The sequence below is a fragment of the Bos javanicus genome, chromosome 11 (assembly GCF_032452875.1).
Source record: "Bos javanicus breed banteng chromosome 11, ARS-OSU_banteng_1.0, whole genome shotgun sequence".
Classification (NCBI taxonomy): domain Eukaryota; kingdom Metazoa; phylum Chordata; class Mammalia; order Artiodactyla; family Bovidae; genus Bos; species Bos javanicus.
The window spans coordinates 8,590,309-8,616,184 of NC_083878.1; positions in this window are offsets into that span (position 1 = coordinate 8,590,309).

The window sequence follows — 25,876 nt, forward strand, 5'->3', positions numbered from 1 at the left end:
TTACCTTTCAATAACAAAAAATTAGAATTATAATGTTTCAGTGCTTATCTCACAAGATTTTTTTAGATTATGAGAGAAATTACTTTGCCAACAAAGGTCCATCTCGTCAAGGCTATGGTTTTTCCAGTAGTCATGTATGGATGTGAGAGTTGGACCCTAAAGAAAGCTGAGCCTGAAGAATTGATGCTTTTGAACTGTGGTTTTGGAGAAGACTCTTGAGAGTCCCTTGGACTGCAAGGAGATCTAACCAGTCCATCCTAAAGGATATCAGTTCTGAGTGTTCATAGGAAGGACTAATGTTGAAGCTGAAACTCCAATACTTTGACCACCTGATGCGAAGAGCTGACTCTTTTGAAAAGACCCTGATGCTGGGAAAGATTGAAGGCAGGAGGAGAAGGGGACGACAGAGGACGAGATGGTTGAATGGCATCACCGACTCAATGGAGATGAGTTTGAGTAGACTCCAGGAGTTGGTGGTGGACAGGGAGGCCTGGCGTGCTGCAGTCCATGGGGTCACAAAGAGTCAGACATGACTGAGCAACTGAACTGAACTGAACTGAATTTGCTCAAAATATATACGAAATACCTGAAAAATCATGAATAATTTGTATCAGGATTAACTGTTTGTTACATATTCTCAATATTATATTTACCACTTATTAACCAACTTCCAAGTGAGAGTTGTCCTCATATCAGATCTCTGAAGTTCACAGGGAACTTGCAGGACAGAGAATTATCTGCAGATATAGGTACATTGATTCAGAGAGGTGAAGTAAGTGGCTCATGGGCCCACTGTAAAGTGATTGAATTCAGATTTGAACCAGGCTAGAGCATTTGTCCAGGTGGTTCAGTGGTAAGAATCTACCTGCCGATGCAGGAGACACAGGAGACCTGGGTTCAGTCCTTGGCTCAGGAAGATCCTCTGGAGAAGGAAATGGCAATGGTAGTGGGAAAAGACCACCCTCCCCAGTATCTTGTCTGAAAAATCCCGTGGACAGAGAGGCCCAGTGGACTGCAGTCCACGGGGTCTCCAAAGAGTCAGACACAGCTGAGCACACACGTCCAAGTATGTGTGACTCTTCAGATTTAACAAAACAAATTAAACGGTCAGTTTATTATCTTAGTAATCTAAAATATGTTGGAGTTATCAACCAGGGACTATTCAGCTAACAATGATCGCGTCTCTACTAAAAAAAAAAAAAATGATTGTGTGTGTAGTTGCACAAACACAACTATAGAACTATCCCATGTTACAAAGTGGATTTATGCCTGAAGGTGAAACTGCACAAAAAAATAGCAACTCACTTCTCATAGAACACTTCTTGACAATAAACACATTTTATGGATCTTCTCAGTGAAGAACAGAGGGAGCTAATTTTTGCAGAAGAAAATATAAAAAGCATGCCCAGTGGTCAGAGTTGAGGAAAAAACATATGCCAGTTGCATTCAAGCTGACTTCCTAGGAAATATCCTCAAATAATGAGTCAATTCCAATTTTTTAAAAGTGAGACAATAAATCTATAGCAACAGAAATGAAAATATATTTGATTCCTATGAAATTCTCTTGTCAGTTCATATGGACACGAAGGGGGAAAGTGAGGGTAGGAGGAATTGGGAGATTGGGATTGACAAATGGGCTTCCCTGGTGGCTAAAACAGTAAAGAATCCACCTGCATTGCAGGAGACCAGGGTTTGATCCCTGGGTCAGGAAGATCCCATGGAGAAGAGAATGGCAAGCCACACCAGTGTTCTTGCCTGGAGAATTCCATGGACATAGAAGCCTGTCAGGCTGCAGTCCATGGGGTTGCAAAGAGTCGGACCCAACTGAGCGACTAACGCTTCCACTTTCATAAAGTAGATAACTAATGAGAACCTCCTGTAGAGCACAGGGAACTCTGCTCAGTGCTCGGTGGAGACCTAAACGGGAAGGAAATCCAAAAAAGAGGGGATATATGTATACAAATAGCTGATCCACTTTGCTGTAACACAACACGGTAAAGCAACAATACTCCAATAAAACTTTCTTTTAAAAAATGCTCATGTCAACTGATTTTAAAATTACTCATAGCTCCCAAAGGTACATAAAACCAGAAACTCAAAATGAGTTTAGGAAACATGGTCAAGTAGGGCCATGCAGATCATGAGCTGAAAATCACTGCAGAGCAAAAGATGTAATCAGAGTGTGTGTGTGTTTGGTAAGTCACCTGCTAGTGATGTGACAGGTCACACCACAAGCATGTTTCATTACACAAGGGCAATGAACACGGTCATCACATTTCCTTTACTGGCAAGTGAGACTTGTTTAAATGGCGCAATCTCCATTTCTCGTCTGAGAATTATCTGAGACTATAACACTCTTTGCCAAGTTTTCTGTCCTCCATGGAGACAGCTCACTATGAAACAGTGACTCCCACCACATCAGTGATCCTGGTTTGGATCCAAACACTGAATAATAAAAAATGCAGCATTTCAAGAGGGTGCATTCTTTGCAAAAGTGTGATAAGAGGAAGGAGCCATCCAGTGGGATAAAGTGATGGAATTCTACAAAGGCCAGAAAGGGGAAATGGAAAATATTCTATGACAAATTAATGTACACCCAAGGGTTAGGAATGCCACATACCAGTAAACACACTTCGAGTGGATAAAGGTCAACATGGATAAATAAGGAAGTACCAACAGTAATCAGGGTAAGAGAGATTGAATATGTGAAATAGGAAACTCTACATACAGAAGCAACTGGGAGGATTATAGAATGAATTCAAATGTAAAAAATATATCAGAAAAGCAAAGGTGCAAAATGGAAGGAAGATTACAGACAACTTTAGATAAACACCAGAATATTTCTCAAAGTACTGAGGGACAACAGGTCAGCATGGGAGACAGTAGAATGATCAAAAAACAGGGGCAGATAATTTAGTGACAAAAAAGTGGAATCTTAAGAATTAAATGCATTTGTCCATTTAGTTTGTACAAAAAGGATGAGGTAGTAGGCAGGGTTTGAGGGAGATTCAGGCAGTCCTGGATGACATGAGGTGTGTTTGAAAGCGTGATCAAGGAATTGGAAAATGTGAAAGTGAAGAAATTTCTCAATTCTTTTTCTTTAAGCTAAAGAATATCAGTAAATATTAAATCTTACGTATCAAAGAAAATATTGCAGGAGAGATCTATGTCTAAAAAAAAAAACACAAAAGATCTCTATGTCTCAATTTTAAAGTATGCCTGATATTTCTATTTCATTTATGCTTTTTATATTTGAATGGAGGTGCACCTTTTTGAAGGAAAAAAAATCTCTCTGTGTGTACACACATCTCTATTATTTTTGTGACCCCATGGACTGTAACCTTCCAGGATCTTCTGCCCATGGAATTCTCCAGGCAAGAATACTGGAGTGGGTTGCCATTCCCTTCTCTAGGGGATCTTCCTGACCCAGAGATCATGAGTCTCCTGCATTGGCAGGCAAATTCTTTACCATCTGAGCCACCAGGGAAGCCCATATATACAATACACCTTTCTGTAAATACACACATTTTGTATATATATATATATACATGCATATACTTACACATACTGTATCTCTGTATACATTTTCTCAATACATATACATATACCAATACATATGCATTTGTACACAAACACACATGTGTATACAGAGACACACATACATACACACGGAAAAATAATTCCTACTTGGAAATAAAAGCATACCTGAATTCAACTAGGAAAACTCCTCCTCTTGTCCTCAACATACTCTAAAATTTGAGTAATTTAAGTAAATTTTAATGCCTTCTTTTCTCACTGAAATGATCTGGATGGCTTATTTTGGCAACACATTTTATCTCAAAAATAACTGATTGTAAGTAGGTCCAGCCAGGTGTTTGAGACACTGATGAATGTAGTCATTATTATTTATTTAAATCTCAGCATTCATAGAGAAACAGAAGGAAAGGAGCTAGCATCTTCTGGCTCCATTTCATCTCCAAGATTGCTTTCATCACTGCCGTGCCACCAGGAAATGGGATCGATGCCTAGAAACACCAGTTTCACAACCTTGTATTCCTGTATTCCGCTGTCAAACCTGCTCAGGCCCACTTTCACCCCCAATTTTGCCAGGACCAGCTCCACACAAATATAACTGGAGTCAGCATCACAGAGTTGGCATCAGAAGGCATCAGACAGACATTCCCTGGGGACTGAGGCCTGCAGACTGCAGAAGCCAGTGAGGTGGATGCTCTCATGGCACCTCTGGATGCCCAGAAAATGAGAGCTTGTGGGTCCACTCTTCCTTTCTCATGCTTACAAGCCTGGTCCTTCCCAAAGCACATTTTATAAAATTTTCTAGAAGGTCAAATAAGGAGTCAGCCTTCATGGTGGCATGAACATCACAGTTTCAAATTAAATTCCCTTTCATCCTTGCTTCCATGTATCAGCCTAGAGGGATGGGATGGGGAGGAGATGGGAGGGAGGTTCAAAAGGGAGGGGATATATGTATACCTATGGCTGATTCATGTTGAGGTTTGATAGAAAACAATAAAATTCTGTAAAGCAATTATCCTTCAATTAAAAAAATAAATAATTTTTTTTTAATTCCCTTTTACAACACTAGGAATTTTTATGCAGGAAAACACAAATTAGGTACATCATGGTTAGAATTTAGATGATAGATGATAGTAATAATAGTTGACAATAGATGGATAGATAATAAATGGATAGATAGATGCATGCACAGTCATTAAGTCATATATCCCCATAAAAGAGGGGATGTGTGTATACGTAGGGGATATGTGTATACGTATAGCTGATTCACTTTGCTGTACAGCAGAAACTAATACAACATTGTAAAGTAACTCTGTGTGTGTATGCTTTGCTGCTCTGTCGTGTCTGAATCTTTGTGACCCTGTGGACTGTAGCCCACCAGGCTTCTCTGTCCATGAGATTCTCCAGGCAAGAATACTGGTGTGGGTTGTCATTTCCTTCTCCAGTAAGGAAGATAGAGCCCTACAATTCAACAACCTCTTATGCTTTATAAATTCACAAGACAGATTAATAATTGTAATATGGATAAGGTTGACACATGCTTTAGAATTTCTTCAAGGAAATACCAATTTCACATTACATTCTTTCCAATTCCATCTTCCTAAATAATGCTATCAATTGTCCATCAGCATTCTCTATTTTAACATTACTTTCAATAAACAATCCATCCAATTTGGGGATCATTTTAGCTACCAGCAGGGTTTCTTATTTTTGCCTTTAAAGAAACTAGGCTACAGAAGTGGTGGCACTGAGGTTTTACTATTGGAAGTCCCTGTTTCTTTAATTTTCATAACCCTATACACAGACTATTGTAGCATCTATTATCACTACTTCTGAAAAGACTACTTTGGCTCTAATTTTTCCTCAAAACCCTATGATGGAGTTTCCATTTCTTCTTCAGTTTCTTGCAAGCACAGACGCACTCCTTTATCAAACACCAGTAAGTTGGTCCACACTGCTCCGCACTCTTCCTGTCTCCTCCACAAATCTCTCTCTCATCTGGCCCATTGCCAACACCGTACCATATGTAGCCAGAGGAGTTCGTCTTAGAGTGCCTCCTGCTCCGTGAAAGGAGGCAGAGGAGTTTGCCTTCAAGATGTCTGGTTAGCCTCTAGGAAACACACAATCATAGTTTAATTCCTTTTTTTTTTTTCCTTTTGCCCAGAGAATATTAGTGTACCTGCTCCATCAGCTAAAGTTCATTTAACTGTAAGCCAGTCTCTGGAGTCTGTGGTAGTTCTTCATTGTATCCAATCATTGCCCTAGACTTCTTGACATGGGTTCTAATCATTCATATAAAACTTCTTTGTTTTACAAAGCAGGTGCCAGGATTTTTTTTGGGGGGGAGAGAGGTTTGGGGGAGGAACCCCTGACTGTATGAGGTTTATAATATCAGGTCCCTGCAAAATAGCAAATGCTCCTATTTTTGATCTTGCTGCCAAGGGAGGAATGATGCATTTTCAGCTTCCCTCATCATTGCCAATCATCCAGGATGATACAGTCACTAGTTTGATATTTTCAGAGAAACCAGAGAAGAATTTTCTGCTGTTCAATTGCTAAGTCATATCTAACTCTTACGACCCCATGGACTGCGGAATGCCAGGCTCCTCTGTCCTTCACTCTCTCCCAGAGTTTGCTCAAATTCATGTCCATTGAGTCAGTGGTGCCATCCAACCATCTCATCCTCTGCTGCCCACTTCTCCTTTTGCCTTCAGTTTTTCCCAACATCAGGGTCTTTTCCAATGAGTAGCTTTTTGCATCAGGTGGCATAAATGTTGGCTCTTCAGCTTCAGCATCAGTCCTTCCGATGAATAACCAGGGTTGATTACCTTTAGGATCAGCGGATTTGATCTCCTTGCAGTGTGTAGAATGAAAGTGCCAGGTGTGGAGAAAGGAGTTACTTTGAACCTGGATTAAGGACAAACTTCTCAGAACCCCATGTTACTGTTTGATCAAAGCCACAGCTTAGGTAAACATCAAAGGTCAAGGGAGGAAGTAACTCTTCCTCTAGCTGTGTTGAACGCAAGAAGTTGGCTCGAACGGTGTCAACATTAAACCACATAAAAAATTTAACCTTGTTTATATCTCACCTTGCTTGCATTTAAATTGTCATTGTGGAAAAGCAAAATATTTTTAAAGGTATTCTAGATTTTAAAGAGAGCACTCAGCACAGTGTTGAATAGAATTCATTAGCGACCACATGTGTATCATGAAAATGGCTGACATTAAGTGACCCCACAATGGTGTACACCTCCACAAAACTGTGAAAGTGCAGTGGAAAGAAAACAATGACTTTGCCATGTCTTTAAAGGAAAGCTGGCTTCACCCCTCTCCCATCATCAACCAGGACTAACAAATGAAAGGGATCAGCATATACCAAAAAAAAAAATATGGTTTTCAGTTCCCACCAATATAATTTCTGAAACACTTGGCACAAGACCTATGAGTCCTGGAGGCTGTTATTTGGTTTTACCCGTTCTGAAAATTACAGGGAGAAAATCACAGGCTAGGATCAGGTGTCCACATCTTCATCTCAAAGGGTGAATCATAAAACTATTATAAAAACTGCATCCTGCTACACCGACAGCTGTCATTTCAAATCTCCCCAGTGCAGAAAACAGTGGTGACGGCCGCTAATGACTTAAACGTGAGATTACATTGTGATGTTTAACAGCACAGACAAGAAACGTTTGGTTTTTTTAGAGGGTTAATGAAAGTAAAACATCTCCCTGTTGATAATGGATAAAGCCTAGGGATATGAGATCATTTAAATAATGAGGTAAAGGATTGTATAGTGACACTCTTGTGTGGTTTGTGTGTGTCTTTTCCACTTGTGAGTAGGTAACGTTTAAATGGAAGAGATTGTGCATTTTGTTAGTTACTTTCGACACTGGCGGATCTGTCCTTAATTGCTGTTTTAGAAAATGTGCAAAATGGCTTTAGCACAGCATCCCAGTGGCACTGGTGGTAAAGAACCCTCTTGTCAATGCAGGAGAGAAAAAGAGACATGAGTTTGATCTCTGGGTTGGGAAGATCCCCTGGAAGAGGGCATGGCAACCCACTCCAGTATTCTTGCCTGGAGAAACCCACAGGCTGAGGAGCCTGGTAGGCTACAGTCCATGGGGTCATAAGAGTCAGACATGACTGAGGCGACTTAGCACACATGCAGATACAATCATGGAACTAGGGAGAGCAGAAGAACCCATTTTATAGGAGAGAAAACTGAGCTACAGAAAGAAGGTAAAATTTTAGCTCACTTTTCTATACCCCATTAACTGAAGAGAAAGAACAAGAATTTATAAGCTTTTAATGTTTTGTTTGGTAGTGAGTCAAATATTATTTCTATTAGCTGGAACAAAAACAGGAACTTAAAAAATTGTGTTGTCAGGCCTTTTTCTGAGAATGTTTGGGTTACAGCAGGAAACCCGGGATTCTATTGGTATGGATTCTGATGTGTGTGGTCAGAAAACTGCAGGGCAGATTCTCCAGAACAGACTCCCATAAAGTCCATCGCAAAGAGAAATAAAACAGGAATTGTGAATCATATGAGAATACAATGAAATAAAAAATTCATGGAGACACCATGGAATAAAACAGTAGCAAGATATTCAAGAATGAAAAAAAATGTATTGGGCACCCCCTTTGAGGGCAATGGCTACTCACTCTAGTATTCTTGGGCTTCCCTAGTGGCTCAGACACTAAAGAATCTGTCTGCAATGTAGGAGACTCAGGTTCGATCCCTGGGTCAGGAAGACCCCCTAGAGAAGGCCTAGAGAATCCCATGGACAGAGGAGCCCGGCGGGGTCACAGAGTGTTGGACATGATTGAGCAACTAACACTTCTCCTGCCCCACCCCAATGACACCCTGAACATGCTGTTTCCTTTTCCCTATACTTCTAGCTCTTGATCAGAACTGAAGAGGTCACTGAAATTCTAAGGTAATTTACTTTTCCCAACCACTGTGTTTCACTCTTCTGGAAAACCCATCTGGACATAAATAGCACTCGCCCTTCTTTTCCTTGGTTAGGCTATTTATCCAACATTTTCTAAAAAGTAGAAAAGGTGAAAACAAATCACAAACTTTTGATGAAACAGGAGAGAAGAAAAAAAAAAGAAATCTGCAAGAACTGGATAAATTAAGAATTCTTGCGCTTAAACAGACCTTCTCATTTTTTTATCCTTTCCCCTCTTCAAACAACCAAGTTTTAACCACTTCTGTTATCTACACTGTGATCTTTGAATTAAACCATTTGAACCTGAGATATGTGAGATCTGATTCCATAGGGTTTATTAAAGTAAATTGTTTTAGCAAATATGCTTGTTCCATTTGATTTTGAAGAATAATTGGTTAATGAGAGAACGATTACTTTGTTCAGACATGATTACTGAAGAAATGTTTCATCCATATGTTGCTGAGTAATGGGAAATTCTCCAGTGAAGGGGGGACAATGATTAGAAGAAACAAGATAGCTCAAAACAATATTCCCCAATGTGTTACTAAAAATGTTTTTTAAAAAATAGACCAACTCTAAGTAAGTATAGAGTTTCTTCGCAGAAGCCTGGAAGTTCAAAATGCCTAATAGGACGAAACTGTTTGTTGAAAAAGCACCATGTAGCTTTCTTTGTCTTTTGACTCAAAGGACTGTGGTTTCCTCTGAGACATTATGGGATCAGACCAGTGGTTTGCTGTCCCAGCATCCTTTGTGTCATTAATGTTATTCAGAATGTGGCATTAAAGACCTAAGTCATATATTGATAGTTTTCAAAATATTGACCAGCAGACCTCCTCATAGGAATTGCCCACAGGACAATTTGAATGTTCTCCTTTGATGAGGGGATTAAAAAAGGAGGGGAAAAACACGCTGAATGTTTATCAGCTTTACTTTTGATTGTAAATGGTCTGAGGTGGGAAAGTGACCGCTTGACATATTCCATATTTCTCAAAAATTGGCTGAAGTCAAATAAGGGGACAGCAAACTTGTCTCCGTAAATCTGTTTTGGTCATCCTGGTTGCTAAATGCAACGACACATGATCCCAATCTAAATAGTAGAGCTTGTCCCACATCTTGAAGGTTAGCTCACCCTCACTCTCTGCCCAAATGAAACAAAAATAAGAACTCCAATTTTAGTTTCACACAAGTACGGAAAAGCCAAAGTAACTGACTCCCTTAAATTCGTACATTCCTGGATTTTTCTGAAAACAATCCACAATTTTTTCAGTTAAAGGCTTATTTTAACCCTTCAATTATGCTGTATGAACAACAAATGAGCAGGCATTGAGCATCTATGAATAGGGCTGAAGGTTATAATCACTTAGAATTGCAACTGAGATCGTCTCTCACACATTGAAAGAACACGGTGTTTTGGGGCACCCACTCGGCACAATTTGCTGGGATTCAGGGAGGTTTCACAGAACACGCTGGGTTTTGGAGAATGAGCAGGAGTTCACCCCAGCCAGCAAAAGGGCATCCTGGGCATGGAACACAGCAGGAGCAAAGGCAGGGTCATTCAAGGACAGAGGGGTATTCAAGAGGCAGAGAGTTCAACACAGCTGAATGGTAGCTCTGCGGAATTTTCTTATTTAATATAACACTGGCACCACATGACAAAGCAAAGGAGTTCTGGGGCACAGGAAATGGCTGGGACTGAAACATAAATTAGGCGTCATTCAGTTCAGTTCAGTCGCTCAGTCATGTCTGACTCTTTGCAACCCCATGAATCACAGCACGCCGGGTCTCCCTGTCCATCACCAACTCCTGGAGTTCACTCAGACTCACGTCCATTGAGTCAGTGATGCCATCCAGCCATCTCATCCTCTGTCGTCCCCTTCTCCTCCTGCCCCCAATCTCTCCCAGCATCAGAGTCTTTTCCAATGAGTCAACTCTTCGCATGAGGTGGCCAAACTACTGGAGTTTCAGCTTTAGCATCATTCCTTCCAAAGAACACCCAGGGCTGATCTCCTTTAGAATGGACTGGTTGGATCTCCTTGCAGTCAGTCCAGGGGACTCTCAAGAGTCTTCTCCAACACCACAGTTCAAAAGCATCAATTCTTCGGCGCTCAGCTTTCTTCACAGTCCAATTCTCACATCCATACATGGCCACTGGAAAAAACATAGCCTTGACTAGATGGACCATTAAAGTCTAGTTATTAACTGCTGCTACAGAACTCAGTAAAAACACCTAGAAAGAAGGGCAGAAGATAGAAGATTGACACAAGGAGATGGCTAATATTTAAGAAACAAAAACAAGGAAAGAAAGCAAAATTAACAAATAAACAAATCAAGGGCTGGAAGAGGATAAAGAAAAAACAGAGTCCCATGTGTGAAAGGAAATGAGAATAGAGAGAGAAAGGAGGACCAAAGAAAGGTCACAAAGAAATATTTAAAGGAAGCAATGGAATTGTAACTTGGAGGTTGGATTATCGATAAAGAAAGTTTTAGGAAAGGTTTTAAAACACGACTGTCTTCCCACCAAAGGTTGGGATCTGGGTTTCCTTGCACCTGTCTATGCTCTGTAATTGGCTGGCCAATGAAATGCATCTGTATTAAAGTTCTGTCATTCTAAACTGGATCATTTGTAGAGACGTGGATGGACCTAGAGATCGTCACACAGAGTGAAGTAAGTAAAAAAGAAAGACAAATATTGCATATTAATACATATGTGTGGAATCTTAAAAATAGCTATAGATGATCCTTCTACAAAGCAGAAATAGACACAGATGTAGAGAACATATATATGGATACCAAAGAGGAAGTGGGATGAATGGAGAGACTGGGATTGACACATATGCATACTACTGCGCATAAAATAGGTGACTAATGAGAACCTGCTGTAGAGCACCGGGAACTCTACTCAGGGCTCTGTGGTGACCTGAACGGGAAGGAAATCCAAAAAAGAGGAGATACATGTTTATGTACAGCTGATTAACTCTGCTGTCCAGTAGAGACTAACACAACATTGTAAAGCAACTATACTCCAATAAAAAATTTTAAAAAATAAAAAAATTGTAATAAAGTTCTGTCATTCTTTTTTTTTTTTTTAGGAAAAAATATTTTATTTGAAGAGTGTCATTACAGCACTTCCCTGTTGTAGATAAAGTATTTTCTTTTCAAGGAGATACTTCCTTTTTCCCAGTCCTGTGGTTTGAATGGAAGCTGCCATATTTTTACCAGCCTCACTTCCCTGGCCACAGCTGATTATCCCAAAAAAGACACCTCACTCACACTTTGAGATGAACATCTGACTTTTAAGTGAGGCCAGTCATAAAATTCTTTTCCAGGATTTTTGGACTTCTCAAGATAGCCTGTGTTAATTCTTTTTTAGTGGTGAACTTTGAGAGGAAGCTATGGTGGCCATTCCTTTTTCTTTTTTTTTTTTTCACTGACATCTCAGTTTATTCTTTTTTTTTTTTTTTTTTTACTTTACAATATTGTATTGGTTTTGCCATACATCAACATGAATCCACCACGGGTGTACACATGTTCCCCATCCCGAGCCCCCCTCCCACCTCCCTCCCCATACCATCCCTCTGGGTCATCCCAGTGCACCAGCCCCAAGCATCCTGTATCCTGCATCGAACCTGGACTGGTGATTCGTTTCTTATATGATATTATACATGTTTCAATGCCATTGTCCCAAATCATCCCACCCTCTCCCTCTCCCACAGAGTCCAAAAGACTGTTCTATACATCTGTGTCTCTTTTGCTGTCTCACATACAGGTTATTGTTACCATCTTTCTAAATTCCATATATATGCGTTTATTTGGTGTTTTTCCTTCTGGCTTACTTCACTCTGTATAATAGGCTCCAGTTTCATCCACCTCATTAGGTCATTCTTAAGAAACTGGTAGCTCCACCTCCTGTCTCTTGGATACGTGTTCTTGGTACCCAGACATCAAGCTGTAAGTCATCCAAGAAGCCCAAACCCCCACTTCCAGACCTTATGGAGCCTCTTTAAAAAGATCCTCCAGGTACCACTCTACCTACCCCACTGATGTCACATGGAAAAGAGATGAGAGGTCCCTGTAAATTCCCATAAGGTACAAGCCCCTGAACAGAACAAATGACAGTTGTTTCAAGATAGTGGGTTCTAGGGTGTTTGGCTATGCAGTGAGAGTCACTAGCAGAGCTGGGGACAACATGACATATAGCATTTTTTTTTAGTAGGTCAGAAATGAAGGGAAGGAGTTAAATAATGCAATGGTTTGAAGGATGGCAGGATGGAGGTGAAAATTTGTAAGTATTTCAAAACCTTGAGCAAGAATGGCGAGGAAGATCCAGAATAGGGAGCCTATAGGAGAGGGTTACTATTATTCAGCCAATAAAGGGAAGGTGGTACGTTTATCCAGGGAAAGGAAGACTAGGGAGGAATTGTTCTCAGAAAGAAAGAGATAAGAATACATAACTGACAAATTTTTTTAAAAGAAAGACAGTGTAGTAGGCAAACTACCATTGCAAGTGCATTTTAGTTGAAATTCTGTGATTCATTTCAAGCAGTCATAAGGAGAGAGGAACTTCTCGTTGAGATCGCAAGGGCGATGTTCTATTTCTTACTCTCCACATTCCAACCCCTAGCGTCTCACATTTTTACAGTTTAAAATGCTGGAAAAAATTAAAAAGTGAATAATAGTTCATGACATCTGAAATAATGGAATACACAGATGAGTATAGAGTGGAATAAGTAAGGGTAGAATGATGTAGAATGTTTGCAGGCTAATATTGATGTATGAGAATAATCTTAAGAAAATAAAGCCCATCTATGGGGAAAAGCAAGACAGGAAAGTTATCGAGAAATAAAATCATGTGTAGTATCTAAACCAATTCATGACTTTGACACTCAAGGAGGATTCTTAGCAACAAAGCCAGAGATGCAAATGCCTTCAGAAGATCCAGACTCTACACACAGAGTGAGAAACTCTAAAAAACGCTGAGTGAAGGTGACCATCAATTTTTAGCAAGTCAGAAGATTTAGGGGCAGTTTAGCATTTGTAAAAGAGAGGCTGACAAAATGACCTGCAGGTCAGATCCGGTCCACTGCGGGTTTTTATATTGTGTGTGAACTAAGGACATTTTTACAGTTTAAAATGCTGGAAAAAATTAAAAAGTGAATAATAGTTCATGACATCTGAAAATTACGTGAAATTCACATTTCAGTGTCAATAAATAAAGACTTAATGGTACACAACCACACCCTCGCATTTATCTTCATCTCATCTTTCACTGTAACAACAGAGTTGAGTAGTTACAACAGAGACCTAGTGCGAGCCTGCAAAGCCTAAAATATTGCTTACATTCCTGGCCCTTTATGGAAAAATTTGGCAGTCCCTGAACCACAAGTTTCTTTATTTTTATTTTATTCTTGCTTTAAAATAGATTGACTTTCTACTATCTGTTTCCATGGAGTCAAATTTGATTGATGTGGAGTTGTGTTAAAAACTGAGTTTCTTTCTTTCTTTTTTAGAAAAAGAAATGGTAACTTTGGGTCGGTTATTGATTTCTTTGTTTCTGAAAACACTTGGAAAAGACCCAGACTCTTAGCTTGTGTCTACCACTGAGCTAGTCTCTCTCCCACAGTTGCACAGACTGCAAGCATATGCTGTCAGTGGAAACATTTTTTTTTTAATCCATTTCATGAGTATAGATTGAGCATTGTCCTAGGCGTTGGGAGTGTGGCAGGAAAAAGGACAGCCAAAGTCCCTATTCTCACAGAAGGTACTTTCTTGCAGTGGGAGACAAATCATAAAAATGTAAACAGATGAGCCAGAAAAGTGGAGATCCTGATAAGCTATATGTAAGAAATTAACAGGAACAATTGGGATGGGATGGGATGGAGAGCTTGTGAAGACAGGAAAGGACTCTTCGAGCAAATAATCTTTGAGTTAAACTGAAAGGATGAAAGAAATCAACCACACACATGGTCCAGGGAAGAGGGTGCCAAGCAAAAGGGTTGGAAAACGCTGGGTCTACAGGCCACTTGGCCCCTGCTGGCCAAGAGGATGTGGTGGTGTCTGAGGAAGTGACTCATTGAGCAGGGGAGGATGGGAAGAAGGAAAAAGAGGTGGGGAGAAAGGGGGTAAATCAAGACTGGACCTTGGTTTAATGACTTTATTCTTTATTATTTTATTCTAACCACAGTGGGAAGCAGCTCATAGGTTTTTAAATGGGTCTGGAGGAGGGATGCATGATTACATTTGCAAAGGGACTATCAATTCTGGTGGTCTAAATCAGTCCTGAAGGAAATCAACCCTGAATAGTCTTTGGAAGGACTGATACTGGAGTTCCAATCCTTTGGCCACCTGATGCAAAGAGCCATCTCATTGGAAAAGACCCTGATGCTGGGAAAGACAGAGGGCAGGAAGAGAAGCAGTGACAGAGAATGAGACGGTTGGATGGCATCACCGACTCGATGGATATGAGATTGAGCAAACTCTGGGAGGTAGTGAAGGACAGGGAAGCCTGGCGTGCTGCAGTCCATGGGGTCACAAAGAGTCAGAAACAACTGAGCAACTGAACAGCAACAATCAATCAATTCTGGTACATTGATTGCACAGTTGGGAATGGAATCAGAGACCCTGGGGGCCACTGCACAAGTGTAGACAAGAAGCGACAGGAGAAATGGGAAAACAGGAGTGATGATTTGGAGGTAAAGCTGGATGTCTTGGACATAAGATATAAAGAGATAAAAAAAAGGAGTTAAGTGAGGAATCAATGCTTTGAAAATGAGTCCAGGCTTGTTCATTCTGAGTCAACATACCAAGGTCAAAGTCCAGTCTGGAATGGGTAAGTTCAGTTCTGGACATGCTTAGAAGTACTAGGGCTAGAGACGAAAGTGTAACTTCTGAGGCAGTCCAATGCAGAGGGAACTGGAACCACCGGCATGAAAAGAGCCAGTGGCTGGACAAGAAAGTAAAACTCATCCTCTAACACTTGAGATTAAAAAGTGAAAGCGACTACCTCTTTGGAAGGTACTTGCAAAGAGTTCAGAAGAGCCCCAGATAAGAAAAGCAACTCTCAGGTATTTGGGGTTTGCTTTGTTTTACAAGAGAAAAACACAGTCAGTAGCATAGGTGTAGTCTTTTGAGTTGGTGATCATTGGTGGACACTGGCTAGTGTTCAATTACATTAAGTGCAAATTGAGAAACATTTTAAATATTAATGTGTTTACTATACTTACGGACTTCCCTCAGTGGTAAAGAACCTGCCTGCCAGTACAGGAGATCTGGGTTCGATCCCTGGGTCGAGAAGATTCCCTGGAGGAGGAAATGGAAACCCACTCCAGTATTCTTGCCTGGGAAGTTCCATGGACAGAAGAGTCTGGCGGGCTATAGTCCATGGGGTCACAAAGAATCAGACATGAATGAAGCAGCTGAGCACACAATATACATATAGTTATGACTGATTCACATCATTGTATGCAGAAGCCAACACGACACTGTAAAGCAATTATGCTACAATGAAAAAGAAAATACTTTTACTGACAACCAAGTTGAGTTTCTGAGTAAGAGGTTTTGAGGACTGCAAGGCAGTCTGGCACATGGAAACCCCATCACTGTCAAAGTCCCAAGGTCATGCCCTGACCAGCAGAGTAACACCTGTCCCTGGATGGCTTTTAGGTAAATTTTGCAACTTCTCTGAAGCTTGGGAGGAGTTGAGAAAATGGCTTTATTTTCAAATCTCAACTCCTCCCAAGCTTCAGAGAAGTTGCAAAATTTACCTAAAAGCCATCTTCTATATAACCTTCATTTGGGAGTTCTTTAAATCCTGCTACATGTATTATTTCATAAATTTGCAAATGTTAAAGTAAAACCACGGGTTTTACTTTCATAAAAAGGGCATATATTTTAAAAGTTTCTAAAAGTCTAATCTTATATAAATTCCTCTTTGGACAGGCAAGAAAAGTGAGCAGAGTGGTTAGGTAACTTGCCTAATATGAATAGAGCTAGGGGCATAACCAGTACCCAAATCCAAGTTCTTTCCTTAATAAAGGCTCATAATAATGAACAGGAAAAGAAACTTCCACCTAGAAGGAGCTTCTGGGGACACAGACAGTGAAGGTCCACCACCATAAGAAGGATCTGACTCAGGTTAAGAGCCAAGACTAAGAAAAAGCATCTCAAGTATATTTCACGATGCATCTACCTTCAATGGAGAAGAAAATGAGTAATAATAATAAAATATTTAAATTATTATTTTACATATTTTTTCTAAATTTCTTAAAATAACTCTCTAGATCTCCAAATTTCACTCTCTCCCCATGATTTCATGTTTTTTTACACTTTGTGGGTGTGTGCTAAGTGGCTTCAGTCATGTCCAATTCTTTGCAACCCATGGACTGTAGCCCACCAGGTTCCTCTGTCCAAGGGATTCTCCAGGCAAGAATACTGGAGTAGTGTGCCATGCCCTCCTTCAGGGGCTCTTCCTGACCCAGGGATTGAACCTGCATCTCTTATGTCTCTTGCAATGGCAAGGAGGTCCTTTACCACTAGCATCACCTGGGAAGGCCTCTCTACACTTCACCTGCATAATTAAAGGTTTGACAAATGTACAAAGTCTTCAGCTTCTTCAATATGACTTGTTTTAAAGTTCTAGATGAAAAACTCATGTCAATCTTCATTTTATCTACATCTTGTTTCCACCCATTGTCATCACAGTATGACAAGCAAAACTCTTTTATTGCAACAGCATTTTTTTTTTTTGGTATAGCAATATCCTTAATGTTTTGTTTGCAGTAAAAAGGCTTAAAATGCTATTTTTCTTCTCTTCACTTAGAAGCAATCAGTCTCCCTCTCACTGAGCTCCTACTCAGACAACTAATATCCAGAATTATACCATATCAGCTGTGTGGGGGGAAAAAAAATACACATGCATTGTTTCTTTTCTGGTAAGCAAAGTAGTGTTTGCCAGTTAAATCCCCAGGTAGCTAGCTTTCAAACAGTCAGATATAAAATTAGCAAATGAAACATCTGTTCCTCACTATTATTTTATAATCACATTAATTGGCAGATGTCTTTAGGTAACAGAGGAAAGCATATCAGCCATTACGTGTGTTTCTATAGGGTCATGCTTTTGGCCACTGGGTATCATGTGCCTAAAAGGCCATCGCAGCAGGAGACAGTTACCCTGGACTCAGATAGCAGCCAGCTTTCTCCCCATGCAAACCTCCTGACAAGGGAGCTAGCTGCCCACCTACGACAGGAACGAGGATGCCCGGTTATACCCCAGTGTGGACAACCTTACCCTCACCGCTGCCAGATTTGGTTTTTCAATTATCATGTAGTTTGCAGAAAAGCGCTGTGCCAATTCAATTACTGCCTGATTAATGGAGTGTTGCGGGTTTATTTCAGGGGTCTAGCTATCTATTCATTAGCATATTGGGGCCTCTACTCCGCTGTTTTGTCCTGATATGCTTTGAAAACTCCCCAGTGCAATTAAAATACTCTAATATGCTTTAAATAGTTATTTGAGAAAACACATCCAGACTTTTTTGTATTCCTTGGGGATTTTGTTAAGCATATCCAGATTTATTAGAAGGCATCTACAATTCCTTTATAAACACATTCTTCGTTCCTCGTCTAGGTTTTGGAATTTTCCCTCACCAGATGAGCAGCCCTGTGCTGGGCAGTCGAGTTCCTGTTTCCCGCATCTGGAGGAGGAGACAGCATCACAAAAGACTGAGTCTGAGAGTTGCATCCAATGATTTGCTTTCATAGGATCTTCTCCAGCTTGCTTTGAGTCATAAACTTGACTAGCGACCGAATCTAACGTGGAGTCTCTGCAGGCGTCTCTATGGAGTTCTGTCCATATTCAGTAAAAAGGAGCGATGATTAGATTGAGTTGTGAAGAATATTGAATTTCCTTGGCCTTTTCTCTTTCTGGAGAATGATATTAAGAGTGAATGACCCTTAGTGGGCAAAGAAAGATCCTCCTCTTAGTAGCCACTGTGTTTTCCTTTTTATGTGTGGCCACCTTTATATATAGATGGGCTAAAGAAATATGTAGACTCCGATGCTAGTCTTTGCAAATGCCATCTGTAAATTCAAGATGGTGGCGGGGCAGAATAGACTCATTTGCTAGCAGAAGAAGACATGCAAAAGAAGAATAGGAGGCCTCCATCACCGGCCACCCACACACCCGTCAGGAGTTGGGACTGGTGAGAATTAATGGCCATGGGTGAAGATGGACTTGAATTACACCCACAAGAGCCAAGCTCATTTTTTTGATGCAACAGTTTTTCAGAACACTTCCTATATATCCCATTTGAGCATCACAAGAGTCCCGTGAGGAGCTAATGCTACACACGTGGATGGTGATCCGGTTGTTGCAGAAGTACAAGAGACGTTTTGTTTCAGATGTTGTGGACTCAGACGTAACTGTGTCTAACTTTGTTCCCAGCGACCCAGGCTTAGTTTGCAATCCAAGATGCTACCCAGAATATTCTTATAGAGCATGCTCAGTGCTCAGATATTATGGAAGAAGCACACGTATCTGAGAAGGTCAGCATTCCTGAGCAAGTGCTGGACTCAGGGGGAACTGAAGAAGTGTCTTTAGCAGAGTGCACAGTCCCAGAGGCTGTTTCAGCTTCTGATGTTACTTAAGCCTCAGTGTCTATGCCAGAACATGTCTTGACGAGTGAATCTGTGCAGGTGTCTGACGTTGAACACATTGAATAAGTGTGTAGTAGTAAACGATGGTGCAGTAGGGGCAGAAATCATTGCTGATCTTCTGACTGCCGATAGCCTCTGAAGAAGTATTGGTAGAAGATTGTGCCTCTGATGCAGCCATTGACACCAATGGTGAACCAGAAAGATGATGGTGAAAGCAACTGTGAGGGCTACCTTGATTTCCTGTAAGCCTTGGGGTACCGTGATTGTCAAAGTGTTTTCAAAGGCTGTCTTTCCCAAATTATATCAGGGGTGCAATTTTCTTGACTTCTGTGAAATTAAATTACATAGACCTTCCTTGTTTGTTGTTTCACTTCGGAGCCTGTAAGATGACTCAAAATTTTTAAAAGTGGAATGGTACAGGGTCATTTCTCTGTGAGGACACAATAGAAAGATGAGATTTCTTCAGTCTAGAGAGAGAAGGATGGAAAGCAATAGAACTGAACTTTTTGAAATCATGAAGGATGTGATCAGGCTGTTAGCAGACTTTGTTAGAATTAGGAACTCTCTTAAACTTAAAAGGAGTTCAGCTTGGAGAAAAATGTACAACCAAACTATTCATAGTCTTATACATGGATATCCTGTACTACTGAAGTAATACTTAAGTAATGAGTACTTCACTTACATGGTATGTAAAATGCTCTTTATATAACAGATACATACACAAGAGTTCTGGCATAGTATTTAAGGGACTTCCCTGATGCCTCAGCAGTAACAAGTCTGCTTGCAGTACAGGAAACCCAGGTTCCATCCCTGGGTTGGGAAGAATCCCTGGAGGAGGGAATGACAACCCCCTCCAGTATTATCGCCTGGGAAATCCCATGGACAGAGGATCCTGGTGGGCTACAGTCTATGGGGTCACAAAGAGTCAGACACGACTGAGAGACTAACACTTTCAACTTCATAGTATTTAAACAAATGATTCCAAACCATAATTTCAAGTATGAAGGACTCATTCGAGGTTATTGAAGAAAAGTAAGGTGTTCTGGAACACACCTCTAATGTCTGGGAGGACAGCTGTGTCTTCTTACAATTGATGTCTTGGTATCACTTCCAGATATAAAATACTCTGTTGGATAGATCACAGTTCTGACCCAATAGGGAAGTTCTTAGGTCTTTAGGAACTAAACATCAAACAAATAAAGACTCACAGACTCTGCTTATATAAACTCACAAGACTATTTGCTTTGCTTAAATACCTGTTATGACACAGGAATTTAATATAGCATGTTGAAGTCCATCAGCATATTAGGAAATACCTTTTAAAAGTTCTTAAGATCTTGGAACTGAGAGAATTCTTTGTGTAAAGAAGAGGAAAGCCTCTTCATTCAACACGTTTGTTGTGCCCCTACTTTGCGTGAGAGAGTTCTGTAGATAATGCAAATATGAGTATATGCTAAATTAAAAAATACACCAAACCAAAAAAAAAAAAAAAAAAAAACAGAAGGTTGGGAGGTTAGGCTGTAATAGGAGTAGTGGCTGCAGGTAGTCAAAATACAAGTTAAGAGTGCGACGTAGCTTTGTATTAAGAAACGCTGACAGTGTCATGATACTGTAAGTCTACAATACTCTAACTATGCTAATACTGTACTTAATATATAGTAAGAAATATATGCATATAATGCATATAATATACATAAATATATTATATATAGTATTAAATATGACTAATACTATAAGAGTCCAGGTTTGTTGTTAACAGATGAGATAAGCAGGAGTTAGAAAGAGCAGGAAAGGACAGCAGCCAGTTAGGCAGTCACTTTAAATTTCACAGTGATGTGATAAATAAACGACGCTAATGCCAGGTGACAGGTTTTCTGCTTAAGAGAAGTCCTATTAAGACATGACCTGAGTGGGAAAGAAATCCAAAGGGAGAGGCTGTGTATATGTATGGTAGATCCATTTTTCTGTACAGTAGAAACTAACACAGCATTGAAAAGCAACTTTTTATTCTAATAAAAGTTAACTTTAAAAAGGAGTATTCCCAGGAGACGAGTGGGTAAACCAGCCATCCACCTCCTAAAAAAACAGTGCCTCTCTTGTGCATTTATGCATTCATTCCATTCATTTACTGAATTGCTGTCAGTGGGTCCATGTGCTACACACCATTTTGGACAGGACCTTTTTCTTCTACCTGTTCTTCCATTATTCCTGGATAAAAGGACAGGTAAGAAAAAAAAAAAGGGATAATAATCTTTATTTTCTGAATTTCAAGGGCCTATTACATGTATTAAAGAAATTTCTCCTTCTCCAAAATGCCTACCCATTTCAAAAAGAGGAATAAAGACTTCAGAAACCATCTACTTTTCCTTTTGAAAACTTCAGTGTATGAATAAACCAAGTTTAGAATCATTTGTATTTGTAAAGTGCTACCTTGGTGTAAAAAAAAAAATAAAAATTAAAAATGGAAATATTTATGTACCCCCACCCCCCCAAGTGAAGTGTGTGAAGCGTATATTTTACAGAGCAGGAAGTAAAGTATAAGCTCAGCGTTTTGAGTAATGTCGCTCTCTGCCCTGTGTTAGATCTGTTGGTTCTTCCTGGTTCAGACCCATCACTGGCCTCCCGGCTTGCAAGGTGAGTGACTTAGTCTGATCGAGTCCACAGGGAATGATGCCATGAAGCATTTGCTGCTAGGCAGTGAAGTGTGAGCAGGTCCAAAAGCGCAGCATGGTGAGTGTTGACGGATGCAGAGGAACTAAATCATACATGCTGTAGGCTCCAGGGCAGTGGAGCCCACGTACCGTCACACTCCCAGGAGACCACGGCAGCAGCAGAAGTCAGGCCATAGGAAAACAGAGCCTTTGGGTACCAGCGCATACCTTAGCAACATGGGGGTGATCAGTCAAAAGTTTGTGTTTACAACTCTGGACAATTGCTCATTTATTTCCCCCTCCGTGCTCTGATATACTGTGTGTGTGTGTGCATAGCTGTAACCAAACTCCTTAGAATCACCAAATATCATGACGGATTTTCAAATTCAATGTGCAACCCCCCCAAGCATTTCAGCCATATATTTCCCAATCTGAACTTGTAACATTGTGTTCTGTAAGGAAAATTTACTCCACATGCTTCACAGCTAACTGTGAATAAACATAACGTCCGACATGCCACAAAATACACGTTTTTCTCACTTCCAAAATTTAAAATAAATAGAAAGGAAAGGTTTTTTTGGAGAATGTTTGGAAAGTATCAAAACAAGGACTTACAAATATTCTTAAGTAATAAAACAAACTCTGTGTGATTCAAAAATCATTTACCTTGTATTTAACCCACTGTTGTTAGAGATTTAATTTTCAAAACACATTTTTCTGATCAATAAAAGGAATATCTATACAAACAAACAAGCAACTTGGTTAAAGTAATTAGTCCCCAGAACTGCCATGAGAATAATGAAAGCTTCAATAATATATAATAAATAACCTAACCAGTAAATAAATTTGACTTTTAAAGTTTTATTATCTTTTCAAATTTATAAATCTTTTAAGCCGTTTACTTCAAAGCAGGATATTGAACTCAGTTTCAAACTAATGTTAACACCCTTGATAAACCTGATTGACTCTTTACATCTAAAATAATACATTTTAAAAACTGTGTGATTATATAATTTAACAGCTTTCCTATTTTATTAGCATCATTTGGAAGAAAACATGGTCAGTTATGTCATAAACAATATTTAATAATCTTGCCAAAAGTTAAGTAGGCTTCTACTGTTGTTTTTGGAGTTTTTAAAAGTGTTTAACTTGAAATGGCATTAACGTTATTTTTCTAGTCAGAAGATCATAAAATTTTAAAAATTTTAAAAAGTATTGTTAGATTTAAAATCACATGCTCCATTCTTCCTAAAATAGAAAGTATTCACATGTATACCTGTGGCGGATTCATTTTGATATTTGGCAAAACTAATACAATTATGTAAAGTTTAAAAATAAAATAAAATTAAAAAAAAGAAAGTATTCTATTTGTTTTCTGTTTGAAATCATTGTTAGCATTTTTTATGTATACATTTTTATACTTTAGTTTTTTAAAGAATGTTTTTATTAGGTCAACTAAAAAATATTTAAAAAGATCTAAGCATTTCTATGAAATTTATTTCATTTTTAGGAGAAAGATGAACACACTTCTAGTTTTTCACCCTATGCCAAAGTTTCAGCCCAGAGAGGATGTTTATGGTTCAGATAAAAAAAAAAAAAAAAACCTAAGAAATATAAATGTGGAGACAACTTTAACTACAGTGTTATGAATGCAAAGTTGTAATTTTATATGTTAATCTATCAATACACGGCATGTGCAAACATATGTTTATAGACAAGGAAACAGGAATATACAAATGAGGAGATAAAATTCTTGTATCTCATTTGGTGCTCTGTAATTTCTCTCAATTTATGAATGTTTTGTTTTTGTGTTATGATTTCATTTGAAGCTGACATGATGTAACTTGGGCTTATTTGCAAAGACCTCATCGCGAACAGTCTCAAAGCTGGGACTGCCAGCCTGCTCGGAAGATGGGGCAGAAACTTTCCCTACTGGGACCTTTACAGGTAGAACAAGAAAATCAGAACATCGTGCAAGGGGAAATTTTTGAGGGCTCTTTGATAGGCAGGACAGGTATGCATTCAATTTTATGAGCACATCTGTTACATCAACCTCTCTAAATTTGGCCCCTAGGCTTTAGCAGAAAATCTGTGGCAAAAGAAAGATAAGGCGGTGGTTTAACAGTCTGCCTCTGAGCCACCTTAAGTCCAGCTTATTTGCTAATCATGATGAAACCGAAACAAAATTTAGGAACAAACAAGACAGTTTCTTTTGTGAAGAAGCCCCCTGTGCAAAAAACTCCCGTCTGTTGATGGCCAGGTCCCCAGTACATGGTGCTCAGACAAAGATTAAAGAAGATCTGAGACTCCGCTTGCTTCTTTTCTTTTTACTCAAGTTACATGCTTTTGCAAAACAGTTAGGTGAAGTCTGCTATAGAATTAGCAGATGGCTTTAATTTTCATTTGGGATGTAAGGCGTAACCCAATTTTCTTTACTAATGTGATGGATGAGTTTTAGGAAGGTTTAAAATTCTAAATTGAATTTTGATAGTTGTATAAATATGCAGGATTACATTATTGAAAGCTGGCATTGGAGTTAGAAGCTATGGAAGAAAGCTTTAGATAGGATACAGCAGCAGAGATTCTTTTTTTTTTTTTTTTTAAAGAAACAATATCTCCAGGACAAAGATCCTTAGGGCTAAAATTCTTAAGATACATTTTATTTCATGGGACAAACATTTAAGATCTTTAAGTTTATTTTTTATTATTTTTCCAAAATAATCTACCATTTTTCTTCTGATTGTAAACAAAATAGATATGCATCATAAACAATACATAAAGTAATAATAGAATTCCATTGTCCAAACATCATCCCCACACTACCATGTTTCTCAGGACACACTCACAAAACACACATTCTTATGAAAATGGTCATAGTAATATCCATATTTTGTAAACGTACTTTTTTTCACTTAACTGTGTGAAAAAATATATGTGTTGGAATGTGTATTTAGAAACACACAAATACTTCCTTGTTAACAAATATAGACTTATAGTCTCAGTTTTATTTTCTGAATAAAATTTTATTTTAGAGAGACATGGGTTTTTAATTAGTCTTCTACACTGGATATATACGTTCCCAATGTTTTGCTATTATAAAACCAGAATGTATTATTGTTTTCATTCAAATACTATTTATTGTTAATTTCTGATTTTTACATATTCTCCTCTTTTTTCTTTATTTGAAACAAATAATTTGCCTTCTTATTAACATGTTAAAATTCTTTAAATATACAAATAAGAATACTTTGTCATAGATATGTCAGTTTTCTTAAATTTTAATTATTACATTACATTTAGCCACATAGAATATTTTAGTGTGCTTAACTCTATCTGTTGTACTATAATTTCTGGTAAAAAAAGAAAGCAGTTTTATTTACACTTTTAAAACTGAAGTATTTTGACACTTTTCAGAATCAAAGTTCACTTTTCTTTGTTTATATTTTGCTATTTATGTTGTGCACGGTTTCACCAGTTGGTTCATTAACTCTGATAGCAGTTTTGAATTTTATTATTTCAATAATGTTCTTTGTCTCTTAGAGGAATAGTGACTCAAACCTAAAGTTTAGCATGAAAGTGAAAGTGTTAGTCGCTTGTCGGTGTCCAACTGTGCCACATCATGGACTGCGGCCCACCAAGCTCCTCCGTCCATGGAACTTCCCAAGCAAGAATACTGCAATGGGTTGCCATTCCCGTCTCCAGGGGATCTTCCTGATCCAGGGATTGAACCCGGGTCTCCCACACTGCAGGCAGACTCTTTACCATCTGAGCCACCAGGGAAACTGGTGAAAACACACTATACAGGTATGAGCTATATAAAGGTGAAGGAATATGGACAGATACTCTCATTAATGAAGCTAAAATTCTTGGTGTTGGGACAAACACTCAAATTTCCAAAGATAATTGTAACTCTTAAGAAGAAGAGGCAGAAACTGCCTGAGCTCATGCTAGGGGGACTAACCCTAGTCTGTGGCAATCAGAGAGGTCTTCCTTGAAGAAGTGCCATTCTAGATGAGATCTGAGAGCTGGCTGAGAATAAGTGCAATGAAGAGGAAAGCAGATCACATTCTAGGCAGAAGAGGCATGTGC